This window comes from Leopardus geoffroyi, chromosome B2 (genome assembly GCF_018350155.1).
Source record: "Leopardus geoffroyi isolate Oge1 chromosome B2, O.geoffroyi_Oge1_pat1.0, whole genome shotgun sequence".
NCBI lineage: Eukaryota > Metazoa > Chordata > Mammalia > Carnivora > Felidae > Leopardus > Leopardus geoffroyi.
Genome location: NC_059332.1, coordinates 80,837,608 through 80,855,634, shown reverse-complemented (window position 1 = coordinate 80,855,634; position 18,027 = coordinate 80,837,608). Strand labels below are relative to the sequence as shown.

General features: G+C 38.3%; 1 protein-coding gene across 5 annotated transcripts in view; it reads left to right on the top strand.

The window, feature by feature from the left end:
- The window catches only part of BACH2 (BTB domain and CNC homolog 2), a 357,318-nt gene that overhangs the window by 259,099 nt on the left and 80,192 nt on the right, over positions 1-18,027 (top strand). The window lies entirely within an intron of this gene.

The following is an 18,027-nucleotide window of genomic DNA, read 5'->3' as shown; positions in this document are numbered from 1 at the left end:
TAACATTAGCGTTGCTCACAATAGACGGAGTTTTCTGTGGATAAATGGATAGGCAAGGCAACCTGGAAGCCCAGAAAGACCAGGCAGCTCCAGAGTGTATAGAAAGATGTGCGAAAAAATAGGTTCGAAGGAGACCTCAGCAGAAATAAAAGTAACATAAAGCAGGGGAGGAAGAACAAAAAGTAAACGCAGGAATCTGGGCTTGGGATTTAAGTAGGGTGGTCCAGGAGGCCTTCCTGAGTAGGTAACATCTGAGCAAAGACCCGAGGGAGGTCAGGAAGTGAGCCATCACGTTGAAATCACATGACAGTCTCATAGGAGGCATGTCTTACCTTCCTTGCACATATAAGGAGATGGAGAAGGAAGTGAGTACATAAGTAAGACTTAAGTAGTCCTCTCTGTAGTTCTTGGAAGTGGCAGGGCAGACATTCCAGGTTTGTAGGGCTGCCTTGGATCAGCTGCCGTGGAGGTTAAACTGTAGATTTCCAGCCCCACCCCAGTTACCCTAAATCCATGCAGTTTGAGAACTGTTGTAATTCCAAGAGCTAGGAAGGCAGCAGAGAGAGTCTGAGTTATGTGGGCAGGACTGAAAGCAGGAGATACTGATGTGAAAGGACAAGCCATTATCAGTCTGGGAGTGAAAGGTGAATGGAAATAGTTGGCATGGTAATAAAGAAGAGCTAATTTTATATAACATTTACTGCATGTTGAATGAGTGAATTAATGAATTCGTGAACAATCATGTGGAGTGTTTTACTCCTCACAGCCTATGAAACAGATGCTCTTTATCATACCCTTTTCATACAAATCAGGAAACTGAGGCACAGAAAAGTTTAGTGTCTTGCCAGAGGGTTTTTTCTTTCATTTTTATTTAAATTCTAGTTAGTTAACATACAGTGCAATATTGGTTTCAGGAGTAGGATTCAGTGATTCATCACTTACATACAACACCCAACACTCATGGTAACAAGTACCTTCCTTAATACCCATCGCCCATCTAACCCATCCCGTACCCACCCCCCTCCATCAACCCTCAGTTTGTTCTCAATGGTTAAGAGTCTCTTGTGATTTGTTTCTCTTTCTCTCTCTATTTTTTTCCCCTTCCCATGTGTTCATCTGTTTTGTTTCTTAAATACCACATGAGTGAAATCATATGATATTTGTCTTTGACTGACTTATTTTGCTTAGAATAATACACACTATTCCATCCACGTTGTTGCAAATGGCAAGATTTCATTCTTTTTGATCACCAAGTAATATTCCATTGTGTGTGTCTGTGTGTGTGTGTGTGAGTCTGTGTACCACATTTTCTTTATTCATTTATCAGTTGATGAACATTTGTGCTCTATCCATAGTTTGGCTGTTGTTGATAACACTGCTATAAACACTGGGGTGCATGTGCCCTTCAACTCAGCATTTTAGTATCCTTTAGGTAAATAGCTAGTAGTGCAGCTACTGGGTTGTAGGATAGTTCTATCTTTAACTTTTTGAGGAACCTCCATACTATTTTCCAGAGTGGCTGCACCAGTTTGCATTTTACCAGCAGTGCAAAAGTGTTCCCCTTTCTCCACATCCTTGCCAACACCTGTTGTTTCTTGTGTTGTTAATTTTACCATTCTGTCTGGTGTGAGGTGGTATCTCTTCATGGTTTTGATTTGTATTTCCTTGATGATGAGTGATGTTGAGCACCTTTTCATGTGTCTGTTGGCCATCTGGATGTCTTCTTTGGAAAAATGTCTATTCATGTCTTCTGCCCATTTCTTTACTGGATGATTTGGTTTTTGCGTGTTGAATTTGGGAAGATTTTGGATGGTCACTGCTTATCTGATATGTCATTTGCAAATATCTTCTCCCATTCTGTAGGCAACATTTTGTTGACTGTTGTCCTTTGCTGTGCAAAAGCTTTTCATCTCGATGAAGTCCCAGTAATTCACTTTTGCTTTTTTTTTCCTTCTCTCTGGCAGCATGTCTAGTAAGAAGTTGCTCCAGCCGAGGTCAAAGAGGTTGCTGCCTGTTTTCTCCTCTAGGATTTTGATGGTTTTCTGTCTCACATTTAGGTCTTTCATCCACTTTGAATTTATTGTTGTGTATGGTGTAAGAAAGTGGTCCAGTTTCATTCTTCTGCATGTGGCTGCCCAGTTTTCCCAGCACCAGTTGTTGAAGAGACTGTCTTTTTCCCATTGCCAGAGGTTTTCCAGAGGTGAGTGGCAGAGTCAGGATTCAAAGCCAGACAGTCTGCTCCACAGCCCGCATTCTCAACCATTCCACTATACTCTCTCCAAAAACCGTAATATGTACAGTATTTAGTGAGTGCTTACTATACTCCAAGAATTGTTCTAGGCACTTTGCATATTTGTGCTTTAAATTATTTACTCCTCATGACAACAGAATTGCGGATGAGGAATCCTTACTGAGAGCTTACACAATTTGTCTGAGGGGGTGTAGCAGTCAGTATTCAGATACCAGCAGACGGACTCTAGAGACTGGTTTGTCACCACTACATCACACAGCATCTCATGATGGAGGAAGAGTTTGATTTGGATGAAACATCAGCAAAAGGTAGCGGAGAGAGAAACAGAAGAAGCCTGTAATAGGAAGGTGGATTATTCAAAGCACGCACTTTTAGCAAATATAAAGGGATAGAATCTTTTGGAAGTGTTATTAGATGAGAATCAGTCCAAGTCCCCCATCTGCCAGATGCTTTCTCTTGGCATGAAAGAGAAATATATCAGGGTTAAGTGCCCATAAGAGCAGACATTCTTGATATAATTATGTGTAGAATTAGTCAAATGGTGGTGAGGATAATTCCTGATGCAAGCAAAGTACTTTGTACTTCTCTGAGAGCTCTCAGATCTATTGCCTTGTTTGACCTTCATGGTCATTGTGGGAGGTTACAGAGGGAAGGCTGCAGTGGTGTCATGGCTGAAGACCAGAAAGCACCAGATCCCACACATTGACCTATTATTTTCTCATAGGCCATGGATGGAAGTCAAGCAAATTGGCCTTTCCCCAAGTTTAAGCAGAAAAATCTGGCAAACGAAGATGTGCCTCATTCCTCATGCAGTCAGGTTTGCCTCAATATAAGAACCCCTCAGCCTGTGCAGAATTACAGATTTACATAATGTACAAAGAAATTAATTTTCCTCTCATAATAGCTTTTATTTGTGGAGCGTTTACTATAAAACAAAGGCTGTCCTAAAAACCTTGTATCCTCAGCTCATCTAATCCTCACAGCCATTTTGCACATGGAAAAAAGAAGGATTGCAGAATCTAATTAATGTACCCAAAGCCCTACAGCTAGGAATGGGAAGAGCAGGACTCAAAAGGAGGCCCCTCTGCTGAGGGATAAAAGGAGAAATGGGAAACTGGTGCGCTACAGAGTCCAGAAAGTGCTGAGGAGTCTCTTCCCACCTGGTGATTCTGGGGGCTTCTCTGTGCTTGTCCACTACCACCTGGCTAAAGAGCTGGACCTTGTCAAACCCCTTCCTGGCCATGTGGAGAGAAGGTATTTTCTCCCCCGTTGCAGTGCGGTTTTGACTGTTTATAATGAGTGAGTTAGAAAACAGTGTCTTCTTCAGTACACTTTGCTTTATCTGAAGCATATCCTGTGGGGTACAAGTGGTGTGTGTGACTGGTGGTGGTGTAAGCCTGTAATAGGACTTCTGTTTTGAACAGCATATTCAATGTCCTGAAGCATTTGTGTCCCTGCCTTTTGGTAACAATAATCATCATTCTGAGATGCTGCCAAGGGCAAGACAGGGACTTGGAAGGCTCCAAGCACTCCTTTCCCCCCATCTCTCTCCTCTGAACTCCTGCCTTTTCCTCAGACTCCCTGGAGAACATTTCACCTGTGTGTTAATATTCCAACTCCATTCAGTCTCCTGCATTGTGACAGATGGTTCAAGTGCTTTTATTAGCAGGTGTGGAATTTAACAAACTGCCGACCAGTGGTCTTAGTCTCATGGTTTTAATCATTTTTAAATGGAAAAAAATAGGAGTAAGGGTGTTGAGGCTTCAGTGAAAACTCACAAACCTTTCCCAAAGCACTTCCCCAAATCACCCTTGAGCCAGAGGACTCCTCTGCCCTGATTAGATGCTGCCTGCCATGAGTGCTGAGTTTTGATTGTTTTAGAACCATCTTGCAATCTAAACTTTGTCCATTCCAGCCTGCATCCCTGCAGAGATGATATTTCAGAACAGAATCATGTTGTCCAAGAGACCCTAATACGTGAAAGAAACAAGTTTCCTTTTATTAAGAACCTTTTCTGTGAAATCTGTATTTCTGCTAAGGCTTGGAAACTAACTTCTGTTTTCTTTCCCACCCATAAACAGTGTGCCCACTTAGGAAGTGGGACAAGCATTGATAAAGATCACGGAGATGAACAGCCACATAACCATAGATCCCCTTCAGGTACAGGCAGACACAAACCTCATGTGGACTTGACCCCCTTGAGAAAGAGTTAGAGTTGAAAATCCAGTCTCTAGCATTATGACTCCTCTTCAGATGAATTTACCTTTGGCAGGTTGCACTTGTTAGAACCTACCAGCAATAAACTAGCCCAGAAAATATGCTGGGAACTCTGGCATCGCTAATATGGTTTCTTGACTTCGTGTGGACACCCAGGCCGAGCGTGGGCACTGACCTGGTGGGTAAACTTCTGGCAGTATTACACAGTACCTTTTGAAGCTAATTCAAGGAGCATTTTTTTTTTTTTACTTATAACACTTAGATGTTCTCTTCTTTCTTTTCTCCTTTCTTCCCCCTTCCTTTCCTGCTTCCCTCTGCCACTCCCTTTTCTTCCCCCCACCCTTCATCAGATTGGAAGTCCACGAATTACTGAGTTCAGTTTTTGACAGTCTTAGTTTTGACAGTAATGCTGAAGTTGGAATCAGACAGACTTGCAGTCTCCCCTCTTTTCTGCATTTGACTATCTGTTGTCTTTTCTTAGTCTTTGATTCTCTGTTGCGAGTTTTGACTTGGTTCTTATCTAAGACAGAATAATTTCTGTCAGTTCTGGGAACTCCCCTCCCACCCGATGGAGAAGTTTTGGGGAGGGGATGTGCGCCGTGTGTTGAACTGTGCACTGGGTACAAATCTGCAGCGCCTTCTATTAAAATGTAAAATGATCCGTTGAGTCATCCTCCCTCTGGTTTGACTCAGATGCTTTATGGCGTACTTTGCATGTCATTTCTCTCTAATGATTTCCCCATGGAGAAGGGTGTCTGATAGAATCCAGGCAGACTGAAGATTGCTCTGAGTCAAATGGATCTTTTATTCTTTTAGTATTAACCCTTATCTCTTAGTTTCCCATCCTTGCTTTTTCCCTGAAGGAACCTAATGAAGTAAATAGGTTCCACCACCCTTATTTAGCCTCCTAATCACTGTTCATAATTTCTTCTCACATTAGCAGCATGAAGCTCTAGGGTAATATTCTCTGGCTAGAAGGGGAGGGAAGGGGATACTGGGAGAGAATATTTCACACAGATGCCCTGATAAAGAAAAATGTAGAAACGAAATGACTTCTCTCTGTCCTCTACCTCCTAATAAGGCAAGAAGCAAATGCTAATAGGAAGCAGAGATTGATGTATGAGAAATGAATATAAATGGAGAACATAGATACAAAGAAGTAGTATAAGAGACAAACTGGAAGTGACAAGATAGAAAAGAAAACTAGTCAAGGGTAGAAAAGGACCTACCCCAGCAGAATAAATGGGGGCTTTGGCTACACCCTTAGCTGGGGGACTATCTCAAAAGAACCAAAAACAAGCATCAAGATGCAGAAAAGAGGAGCAGGGTAGATGATCACAGGGCCGCGTATCCAAATCTGCCACTCCTTAATTCCACACTTTCTGCCTGCTCGTTCTTCTCCCTAACCATACACACACCCCCATCATGGCCAGCCTCCACTAACAATAATTGGCGTATCTTGGACAGCCTGGCATGGAGTCCTTCTCACCCATTGATTTCAAAGCATGTAATTTCTTTCATCTACTTTTGGAGATGACACTATATGTACTATGTTATTGTTAAACCCAAACTGTAGCTTTCCCTGAGGCCCTAAACAGTGTTCTCTCACGTGACATCACTGGGTGGAGACTCAGACAGGAGGAGTTGATGAGCCACCCCCCCCCCCTTGATTCCGTAGCCATATATCTAAGACAGCCTCTGAGAACCTGTCCTGCACATCGCATTATTGGGCAAGTCTTCCTCTCTGCTTCATGACTCCCAGAAGTTACGCGATGGCATTTCTCCCTTCCAGCCAGCTGTGTTATTTTGACCATCTCTAGCTTCTCAAAAATAGCCTTCTCAAGAACTGTAGTTAGAGAAGCTCATGTTTGAAGTTTTTCCAAAAGTTTTTGTACTTTTATAGAACCATAGAAATTAGAACTAGAAATACTTTGCAGGTCACCTAGTCCATTTCCTCATTTTATAGATAAGGACATGGAAGTGCATTGATGTGATTTGGTTTTCACAAGAGAAGATGAAACATAAGATCTCTGAAAAGAGTCCTGTTCGAAAGCAAAAGCCAACCTCAGATTTCTCACCTTCTCCTGAAGGGCCTCATCCCCACATTTGGCCCATTTTTGCAGATTTTATGTGTTTTCATTTGAAGCCCAAAGCCCACCCTAGGACTTTCATGATTAAGTGGTAGAACGTGAGGCAGGTAACTTGAACTGTTAATCCTTTCCTACGATCTTTAATTGGAGTGGGGTTTTCTTTTTTACTTACAAAATATAATGTAGATATGGAAAAGTGCATTAGACAAATGCATAATTTAACACAAAGTGAATGCATATCAAAGTCAAGAGATAGAACATTATGACAGCACGCCTGAGCCCCTCCCCCCCAGTACCACTGTCCAATTATAACTCCCCACAAATGGAACTTCTGAGTCTTTCCTTTATAGTTTTACCACCTACATATGTATACCTAGATATTTAAGTTTTGCCCATTTTTGAACTTGATATAAATGGAACCCAAATGTGTATATTATTTTGTGTCTTGCTTCTCCAGCTCAGTCTTCAACATTAGATTAGTGAGATTCATCCATGTTGTTGCATGTGGCTCTAACTTGCTTTGTGTCTTTCCATTATATGAATATATGAATACACCTCAGTGTATTTGTTCATTCAGCTACTGACAGACATCATACTGTTTCCAGTTGGGAGCAATGCTGAAGAACGCTGCTGTGAACACTCTTATACAAAGTTCCTGTCACAGACGTGCAGGAGTGTCTCAGGCGTAACCTGGAAATGGAAATACTGGGTCATAATCAGTGCATATGTATGAGAGTCCCTGTTGTTTTACATCTTCACAAACACTTGAAATTGCCAGACTTTGTAATTCTTTCCAGTTTGGTGGATGTGTAAAATATCTTTAATTCTTTATTACCTTTACGTTAATACATACGGCCTTCCAATACTTCTAGCCCAGCCTCTGTATCATAGCTTGCCTCTCCATATAGTTCACATTTAAATACAGACGTGCAAGTAGTTGTCACTGTTTTATTAGTAGATATTTAGAAAGCTTGGGTTATTTTTTATTTTGGTCTGTTTTTTAAAAATGAGTGAAACAACAACATCATCAACAAAAATCACTCCAAAATTGGGGCTTATGATAACTGTCCCTAAACTCTTTATGTTTTTTGGTTTCTTTTTTTTTTTTTTTCAGCTGTACAGTAAAAACCATTGTCACAAACTATGTCAGTAAATTGAACTTCCTCCTGAAAGGTCAAAGAAGATGGAAGTTTATGTTGAAGTACAAAAACCATTCAGAGCTATTAAGGATTTGATGATACAATTGCAAGTGCTTCCTTCTAACAGCAGCCTTAAATTTCAGTTCCCTTGGCACTGACGAGCACACACGCAGATGGAGTGTTTGAGTAAATAAAGAACACAGAACGTTTTAGCTGCTCAATGTCAGGCCCTTACTTTAGCTATCTAAGGCATTAGAGACATTAAATGACAGGCACTCCAGTTTTCCATTATAAAATACTGAAATTGGATTGCTTTCCACTTTAAGTAAGAAGTTTGAGTCTTGATGAGATTGAAAAGTGTTTCCAATCCAAAAGCAATAACTTAGTAATTTTAATGGCACTACGCACTCTAAAATTTCTATAGACTTGATAACTTTCTTTTATAAAAACTAACCCTTATAGTTTCATTGTAAATAACTTTTTTTTAAAAAAGCATGCTTGATAAGAGCAGGAATTTAGTCAGCAATTACTAAATAGTTTAGTGTTTCATTCACAAAAGTATTTATTTAGTGCCCTGTTTCTATGGGAAATGTGGTTGGAATTTCAAGTGAAATGGTTTATAATTCGGTCTTTTTCATTACCTGCAAGGTGTATTCATTTCTTTTCATCTGAGCCATTCTAGACATGACAGGTTGTCTGAAAAACCTAACATACTACTTTTTTGTGAATTTTAGCTTTTCAGATTTCCCACTGTAGATTTTTTTTCTTCTTGGTTTTTCAATTTATACTTTTAACCTTCAGAACTAAGTGTTAGATGTTTTGATTTCTGAGTATGAACCAATAATGAATGAAGACTGAATGAGTAAGTGAATAAGCAAGTATGTATTCATTAATATTACATCTTTGACTGATGAGAGCTGTGGTCTGTGTAGTTTTTTGAGGGAATGAGCATATTATGATAAAATAATAGTAATTAACTTTTACTGCTGAACCATATGATAAGATGATTGGGGTATATGTGTATGTACATGTGCAGCTGGGGTTTTTGGCCTACAGAAAGAAGAATGAGATCCAGCCAAAACCCAAATCAGAACCTTTGGAAAGCTTCCTTACAATCTGATTTCAGCTAATGTCTACACACTTTAACACATTGTCTAATGCTTAGTGTAAAGACTGGCTGTCAGACTCCTACATGCTATTCTGGGCTCAGTTACTCACTACAAAGTATTTCATTCTTAGATCCCATGGGTCCTGCTGTGGATTTCAGGATTTGCTGCATTGGGGGCAGGGGGATGTTTTTTAATTAATATTAGCAAGGCAAGTGAAAAAAAAAAGAAACTCAGTGGGATATAATGCAGGGATAGGAGAAACAGAATTCAGGTTGGTATTGGTGAGTCAAAAACAAATTGGAGGGAGTTCCTAGAAGAGCACCCATGATAACTGGAGGATGAGAAAGGCTGACTGATTTCTAAAAGAAGAAGAAACAGTATGTTCCATTATGCTTGAAGAGGGGCCAACAGTGAGGGGTGTGATAAGATCCAATAGGAATGTAAAGGCCAAGAGGAAGAGAGTGGTGCTGGCATAGCATAAGGAAGGATTATCCAGGAATAATGTAATACAAGCATGAAAATCCTCAGACAGGTTAAAGTCTAGCAACAGCTTCCTGGGAATGATAGATTTTAGATTATACCATTTAACGAACAGATCTAATCTGTTTTAAGTGTCTTAAAACTCTCTGGAAGGTTTAACCCAAAAAGCAGTTCATGTTCATAGCCTCTTCATTGACTCGGGGAGCATAAATTGCTACAACCCCTTTATTTTCCCAAACCTGCCCTATTAGCAGGATATTGAGTCATTTCATGAGCCCCCTCTGCCCAGCTGTCTTAAAGCCAGAAAGAAACCATCTTGCTTGTGAAATGGAATCTGAGAGTCCACCCACTGCCTTGGCTTCACCACTATTTAGGACTTCTCCCCACCTAGTAGGGTAGACCCTTACCCAGTGCTGCTCTATAGCAGTCAGGCCCCCACTCGGACCTCAGTGAAACTGCACTTTGGGTTCCCGGGTGACATATTCTTTTAGTTTATACTCCTTTACTCAGCCATGGTTCCCAGAATAAACCTATGGGCTAAGATGTCCAGAACTGAAAGAGCTAATAGCATCAGCTCTACATGTTGCACCAAATGTCTTCCTAGATTTGGATTCTCCATTTCTGAAAGGTAATTTCACCTCAAGGGACTTGTTCTCCTCCATTTACTCAGGGATATCATAGTGTATCCAGACAGACCTTCCTAACTTGGAACCTGTGAGAGCAGGGGTTGGGATTATGGTTCCTTCTCTCCAAAAAGGCATTGGTTTTTTCCCTGCATATTGTCTACCCCATTCCCTGTAACCACCTCTTCAGAGGTAGGGTTTTTTTTTTAAGCCATTCAACATCAACAACAATAAAAGAAGATATATAAATGGTCTTTATAAGGTCAAAGAAAGCTAGCTTCTCTCAACTACAATAACAGTGACCCACTTTGTGTGACCAATATGGTATTTTATAGACTCTAAGACTCCTAGAATTGTAGATATGTAAGAACTTTGCTGACCCTCTAGTTCAGATTTTTCATTTTACAAATATGGAAGCAGGTCCAGAGAAATTTAGACAGTTTATCCAGAATCCACAAAGCTGGTCGGTGCCAGAGCCGGATGAAAAGATCTGGATCCCTGGTATATTCCTCTTTCCGCTGCACTTCACTTTCATTTCTCTTTGGATTTTCTTTCATTTTGTGTAGACTTTGAATCCTTTATAGCAAGCTTCTGGCTTCTTGGTGTTAAGTGCATTAATATCAATTACACAACAAATGGATTGGAAAAATGAACTATCTCTTATAAATCTCCTCCTTCTTATGAATTGAGTATAACATTTACATTGTAGAACATTAATTTTTCCACCTAGTTTTGAATACTGCCTGCTATATGTAAGCCATTGTGATTTAAATGAGTAAATAAATAAACAAATTTCCATAGACTGATTGAGAAAACTGAATGTGATTGGAAAAAGAGTAATAATTTGTGAACTAAGAATGGAGAAAATAAATCAGACTTGAGACCCTATATGGGAGATAAGAAAATCCTGGAAGCATTTCATGTAAAAGAAGCCAGGATAGGAAATATTTGTCTTCTTACTAAAAAAAGAATTTAGGAGCAATTAACTAGTCACAAAGACAAAAGCCATGTAAATTCAGGTTTATTCCATGGCTTAATGGTCATTGTAACTGAATTGTCTCATTTAAAATGCTATTCTCAGGGTGCCTTGGTGGCTCAGTTGGTTAAGTGTCCGACTCTTGATATCAGCTCAGGTCATGATCTTGTGGTAGTGAGATCCAGCCCTGCACAGGCTCCGCACTGAGCATGAAGCCTGCTTGGGATTCTCTCCCTCTCCCTTTCTCTGCCCCTCCCTCCTTGCATGCACATGCTCACTCTCTCTCTCGCTTTCTCTCTCAAAATAAATAAACATTTAAAAATAATAATAAATAAAAAGCTGTGCTTATTGCACAAAAAATGATTCCAGAAAATAAAGCTTACAGATAGTTCATCTTTTATTGTAATACAAAGAACTAAAATTTCTTTTTTGCAGAAATATTTTTGTAAGTAGGTATTACAAATCCTCATTTATAGTAAGTGAAGTTTACACTGTATGTTTAGCAATGTGATAAATTATTATTTGTAACATATTTGGTGTACCTATAACATAAAGACTAAATCAAGGATTTTTACTTCCAGCCAAGAGGGAATAACAGGTACCAGATTTTCTAAATTTACTCCCACCTGAAGCAACTATAAAAACATAAAATATATCAAACAATGCTTTTCAAGACATTGGACACAAAGCAACAAAGGACATTGATCTCTAAAAGAAGGAGAATAAGCTGAGCCCACCTTACTGTTTTGAGAGTGTTTCCAGACAATGACAGGGGAAAGAGAAACCAAAGAAGATCTTGACTGACTCCTGAGCTAAGGAGACAGAGCTAATAGTCTGGAGAGAGTGTGGTGGCTATACTTTGGAAAGCAGAGTAGCAAAGAAGAGAGAGCTTCACAGAGAGAAAACTTCAGAGATCTGCAGAGGGTTTCCTTAAATATTCTGCAGAGTACTCATTAGCATATGTGTGTTAGAAAAATACCAAAAATGGGAAAACAGTCACCCAAAACAATTAGAAGGAACAGTACTCAGAGCTCACAGAGGATCAGGAATAGTACACATTCCTATCAGCCAGACTAGAAAACCCATAATTCAAGGGGTTGAGTCCTAGGACAAAGTTTAAGAATGTTAATAAGAACACACAAACATCAAGCATCCAACAAGGTAAAATCCACAATGTCTGGCATTCAATCAGAACTGTCCAGGCATGCATAAAAGCAGGGAAATATGACTAATAATGAAGAGAAATATCAATCAATCAGAACTAAACCAGAACTGACACAGATGTTGGAATTAACAGAATTAGTTATTATAACAGTATTCCAAATGTTCAAAAAGTTAGAGGAGTAATTGGATATCTTTTTTTAAACATTTTTATTTATTTTTGAGAGAGCACAAGCCGGGGAGGGGCAGAGAGAGGGGAGGGGGACAGAGGATCTGAAGTGGGCTGTGCTGTGACAGCAGCAAGCCTGATGTGGGGCTTGAACTCATGAATCCTGAGTACGACCTGAGCTGAGTACGACCTGAGCTGATGGCTCAGAGCCTGGACCCTGTTTCCGATTCTGTGTCTCCCTCTCTCTGACCCTCCCCCATTCATGCTCTGTCTCTCTCTGTCCCAAAAATAAATAAACGTTGAAAAAAAAAATTTAAAAAAAAGGTGTTTTTTTAAATAAATAAATAAATCAGAAAACGGTAAGAGAAAGATATCTTAAATCTCCTTCAAACATTTGGAAACTAAATAACATTTTCAAATAATGTATACATCAAGGAAGAAATCAAAAGGAAAATTAGAAGGCTTTTAAAATTAATGAACATAAAAACATTTCAAAATTTGTGAGATGCTGCTAAAGCATTACTTAGAGTGAAATGTATAGTACTAAAGCTTTTATTAGAAAAGATGAAAGATCTCAGATTAATTATCTCAACTTCCACCTTTGGAAACTAGGAAAAGAAGAGCAAATTAATGGTTAACGAATCTTTGACAAAGAAGGCAAGAATATGCAATGGGAAAAAGTCTCTTCAATAGATGGTATTGGGAAAACTGGACAGCTACATGCAAAAGAATGAAACTGGACCACTTTCTTACACCATACACAAAAATAAACTCAAAATGGATTAAGGACCTCAATTTGAGACCTGAAACCATAAAAATCCTAGAAAAGAGCACAGGCAGTAATTTCTCTGACATCAGCCTTAGCAGCATTTTTCTAGATATATCTCCTGAGGCAAGGGAAACAAAAGCAAAAATAATCTATTGGGACTAATCCAAATAAAAGACTTCTGCACAGGAAAAGAAACAGTCAACAACACTAAAAGACAATCTACTGAATAAGAGATGTTTTCAAATGACTTATCTGATAAAGGCTTAGTATCTGAAATATATAAAGAACTTATAAAACTCAACGCCCAAAAAACAAATAATCTGATTTAAAAATGGGCCAAAGACACGAACAGACATTTATTCAAAAACATCCAGATGGCCAACAGACATGAAAAGATGCTCAACATCACTCATCATCAGGGAAATGCAAATCAAAACTACAATGGAATAACACCTCACATCGGTCAGAGTGGCTAAAATCAAAAACACAAGAAACAGCAAGTGTTAGGGAGGATGTGGGAAAAAAAAAAAAAACCCTAATGTACTACTGGTGGGGATGCAAACTGGTATAGCCACTGTGGAAAACAGTATGGAGGTTAGTAAAAAATTTAAAAATACAATTATATGGTCCAGTAATTCCACTACTGGGTATTCACTGAAAGAATACTAAAACACTAATTCAAAAGGATATGTGCCCCCCTATGTTTATTGCAGCACTATTTACAATAGCCAAATTATGGAAGCAGCCCAAGTGTCCATTGACAGATGAATGGATAAAGAAGATGTGGTGTGTGTGTGTGTGTGTGTGTGTGTGTGTGTGATGAAATACTACTCAACCATAAAAAAAAATGAAACCTTTCCATTTGCAACAACATGGATGGATCTAGAGAGTATAATGCTAAGTGACATAAGTCAGAGAAAGAAATACCATATGATCTCACTCATATGTGTAATTTAAGAAACAAAACAAATGAACAAAATAAAAAAGAGACAAACCAAAAAACAAATGCCTAACTATAGAGAACAAACTGATGGTTATCAGAGGGGGAATGGGTGAGACAGGTAAAGAGGATTAAGAGTACACTTATCATGATGAGCACTGAGTAATGTATAGAATTGTTGAATAACTATATTTTATATCTGAAACTAATGTAACAGTGTATGTTAACCATACTGGAATTAAAATAAAATTTTAAAAATAATAAATGTAATATAAATAGAAGAGCAAATTAAATCCTAAAGTAAGCAGAAGAAATGATACAACAATGAGAGGAGAAATCAATGTTAGAGAAAACAGAACAATAAAGAAAATCAACTTAACAAAAAACTAGTTCCTTGAATATTGATTCAGTGTATAAACCTCTAGCTGAACTGATCAGAAAAGAAAGGTGACACAAATTCCCAATATCAGAAATGTGAGCATCAATATAGATTCTGATATTAAAAGGAAAATAATAAAATATTATGTACAACTTTTTGATAATGAATATGACAATTTTTTTCAACGTTTATTTATTTTTGGGGGGACAGAGAGAGACAGAGCATGAACGGGGGAGGGGCAGAGAGAGAGGGAGACACAGAATCGGAAACAGGCTCCAGGCTCTGAGCCATCAGCCCAGAGCCCAACGCGGGGCTTGAACTCACGGACCGCGAGATCGTGACCTGGCTGAAGTCGGACGCTTAACCGACTGCGCCACCCAGGTGCCCCGACAATTTTTTTAATTGAATTTGTAGTTAAAATTCCAGGTCAAGGTGACTTCACAGGTAAATTCTGCCAAATATTTAAGGAAGAAATGATACCAATTCTACAAGAACTCTTCTAGAAAATTAAAGAGGAAGAAATACTTTCCAACTCATTTTGTGAGACCAGCATTACCCTGATTAAAAATATATATGAGAAACCAATACTACACTGTATGTTAACTAAGTTGAATTTAAATAAATTAATTTTTTTAAGAAAAAATTAAATATATGAAAACTACAGATTAATATCCTACTGAGCATAGATGCAAAAATTCTTAGCAAAATGTTAGAAAAATGAATCCAACAATGTATAGCAAGAAAAGTACATTAGGGTCAAGTGGAGTTTATTTTAGAGATGTAAGATTGATTTAATACTCAAATCAATCATATTATTCATATTAACATCTTAAGAAAAACTATGTGATTACTTCAATACATGCAGAAAACACAGTTAACAAAATCCACCATCCATTCCTGATCTTTTTTTTTTTAATTCCCAGCAAACTAGGAATTGAAAGAAACTTCCTTAACTTAATAGGGGCGTCTGTGAAGCACCTATAGTTACCATCAAAAATAACAGTGAAAGGACAAAGTGTTCCCCTAACATCAGCAAGGATGTTTGCTCTTACTGCTTCTATTCAACATTGCACTAGAGGCTCTAGACAATGCAGTAAGGCAAGAAAAAGACGTTGAAATCGTTCAGATTGGAAAGGAAGTAAAATGTCTTCATTCACAGATAACATAATTTTCTATGTAGAAAATCTATGTTATGTACCAAGAAAGAAAGAAAGAAAGAAAGAAAGAAAGAAAGAAAGGAAGGAAGGAAGGAAGGAAGGAAGGAAGGAAGGAAGGAAGGAAGGAAGGAAGGAAGGAAGGAAGGAAGAAAGAAAGAAGCCTATGAGAATTAATAAGTTAGGCAAAGCTGCAGGATATAAGATCAATACACAAAAATCATTTGCATTACTCTATAGTAGCAATGAAAAATCATGAATTTAAACTAAAAAGCAAAACTATTTGTAATTGCATTAAAAATATTAGGTATAGGGGTACCTGGGTGGCTCAGTCAGTTAAGCGTCTGACTTCAGCTCAGGTCATGATCTCACATCCGACTCTGTGCTGACAGCTCAGAGCCTGGAGCCTGCTTCAGATTCTGTGTCTCTGTCTCTCTCTGCCCCTCCCCTACTCATGCTTTGTCTCTCTCTATCTCTCAAAAATAAATAAAACATTTAAAAAATTAAAAATATATATATTAGGTATAAATTAGGTACAGAAGATGTGACCTTGGTTTAAGCCAAGTTTTTTTTTTTTTAAGATATGACACCAAAAGCATGATCCATAAAAGAAAAATTGCTTGATTGGTCTTCTTCAGATGAAGACTTTCTGCTCTTTGAAACACACTATTCAGAGAAAGAAAAGACAAGCTACAGGCTTGGAGAAAGTACTTTCAAATCACATATCTGATAAAGGACTTGTATCCAGAATATATAATGAATGCTCAAAACTCAATAACAAGGAAACAACCCAATAGAAAATGGGCAAATAATCTGAATAGACATCTCTCCAGAGGAGGTAAATTGATGACAAATAAGCACATGAAAGATGCTCAGCATCTTTAGTCATTAGAGGAAAACAAATTAAAACCACAAAGAGATATAACAGAATACTTATTAGAATGGCCAAAATTAGAAAGACTGAGTATAACAAGTGGCGACAAGGATGTGAAAGAGCTGGAACTCATACTCTGCTGTTGAAATGCAAAATGATACAGCCACTGTATAAAACAGGGACAGTCACTTTTTAATAGACTTACAGGAGCATCTGGGTGGCTCATTGGGTTAAGCAACTGACTTCGGCTCAGGTCATAATCTCTCGGTTTGTGAGTTTGAGCCCTGCATTGGTCTCTGTGCTGTCAGCATGGAGCCTGTTTCTGATCCTCTGACCACCACCCTTTCTCTCTGCCTCACCCCTGCTCATTGTCTCTCAAATTAAATAAATAAACTTAAAAAAAAGTTAGAGTTACATATACCAAATGATCCATCCGTTTTACCCCTAGGAATTTACACAAGAGAAATGAAAGCATGTTCATACAAAGATTTATACACTAACTCAGAGCAGCTTTGTTTGTAATAGCCCCAAACTGGAAACATCCAAATTTCTGCCAGTAGATGAATGGATAAAAAATTGTGCTGTATCCATACGATGGAACGCTACTCAGCAATAAAGGAACAAATGTTTGATGCATGCAGCAACATGAATGAATTGCAAAATAACTATGCTGAGTCAAAGAAGCCAGACATAAAAGAATATAAGCTGTATGATTCCATTTATATAAGATACAGAAAATGCAAACTAATATATAGTGTCAAAAAGCAAAACTGTTGTTTCAAGGGGGTGGACCACAGAGAGGTGGGAGGGAGGGACTATTCAGGGGCATAAAGAGACTTTTTGGTCGTGAAGCCTATGTTCCCTCTCTTGATCATGATTAACGGTTTCACGGTTGTGGCTATATGCCAAACTTATCAAACCACCCACTATAAATACATGTAGTTTATTGTGTGTTAAAGTTATTAAAATAAGAATGAAGCCAAAAAGAAAGTAAAACTTTATTGGAATCCATACTAGTAGAAGACATTACTGGAAAACTATGTTATGCAAATTAGTTACAGATGCTATTGTTTAAAGTGCATCAGTGGACACTTCTTACAGCAAAGAACCCTTTTGTAAAAGTAATCTTCACTGTGGAATACATCTTTCTTGTGACTCTTAATGTGATATATTGTGTTTCCTTCATCAGGATAAATATCCAGTCTGCTGGGATAATGACACACAATTCTTTTCAAGAGATTTTCATGTGCAACAGTAGCATGATGTTCGCTCTGCTTTGTCTTAAAGTGGCAGAGGGCAATTGCAATAGCTGGCCATATCTACACTTTGGAACACATACAGTTTACCTCACTTGTTAAATTGTGTCTTGTGATCAGATATCTATTCTGGTTGGCATCTTAGCCAAATATCAACCTAGGAGCTTACATGTACTTCATCAAGAGGGCATTGCAGATACTTTAAAATGATTCATTTCCCCTTAACACAAAGCTCAATTAATACTTGAATTGGGACTATGCATATGTGGAAGTTCCTCTCCAGTTGGCTAACAAAATCAAAACTACCAAGTTTTAGAGTGCGTATGTGTTTTAAATGTATGGGGTGTTTTATTAAGAGACTTGGCTTTGTTTTCCATAAAGTAAAAGGATCCAGTAAGTGGAAAGTATAAAAGTCAGCTGTTGAATGTGACTTTCCAGAT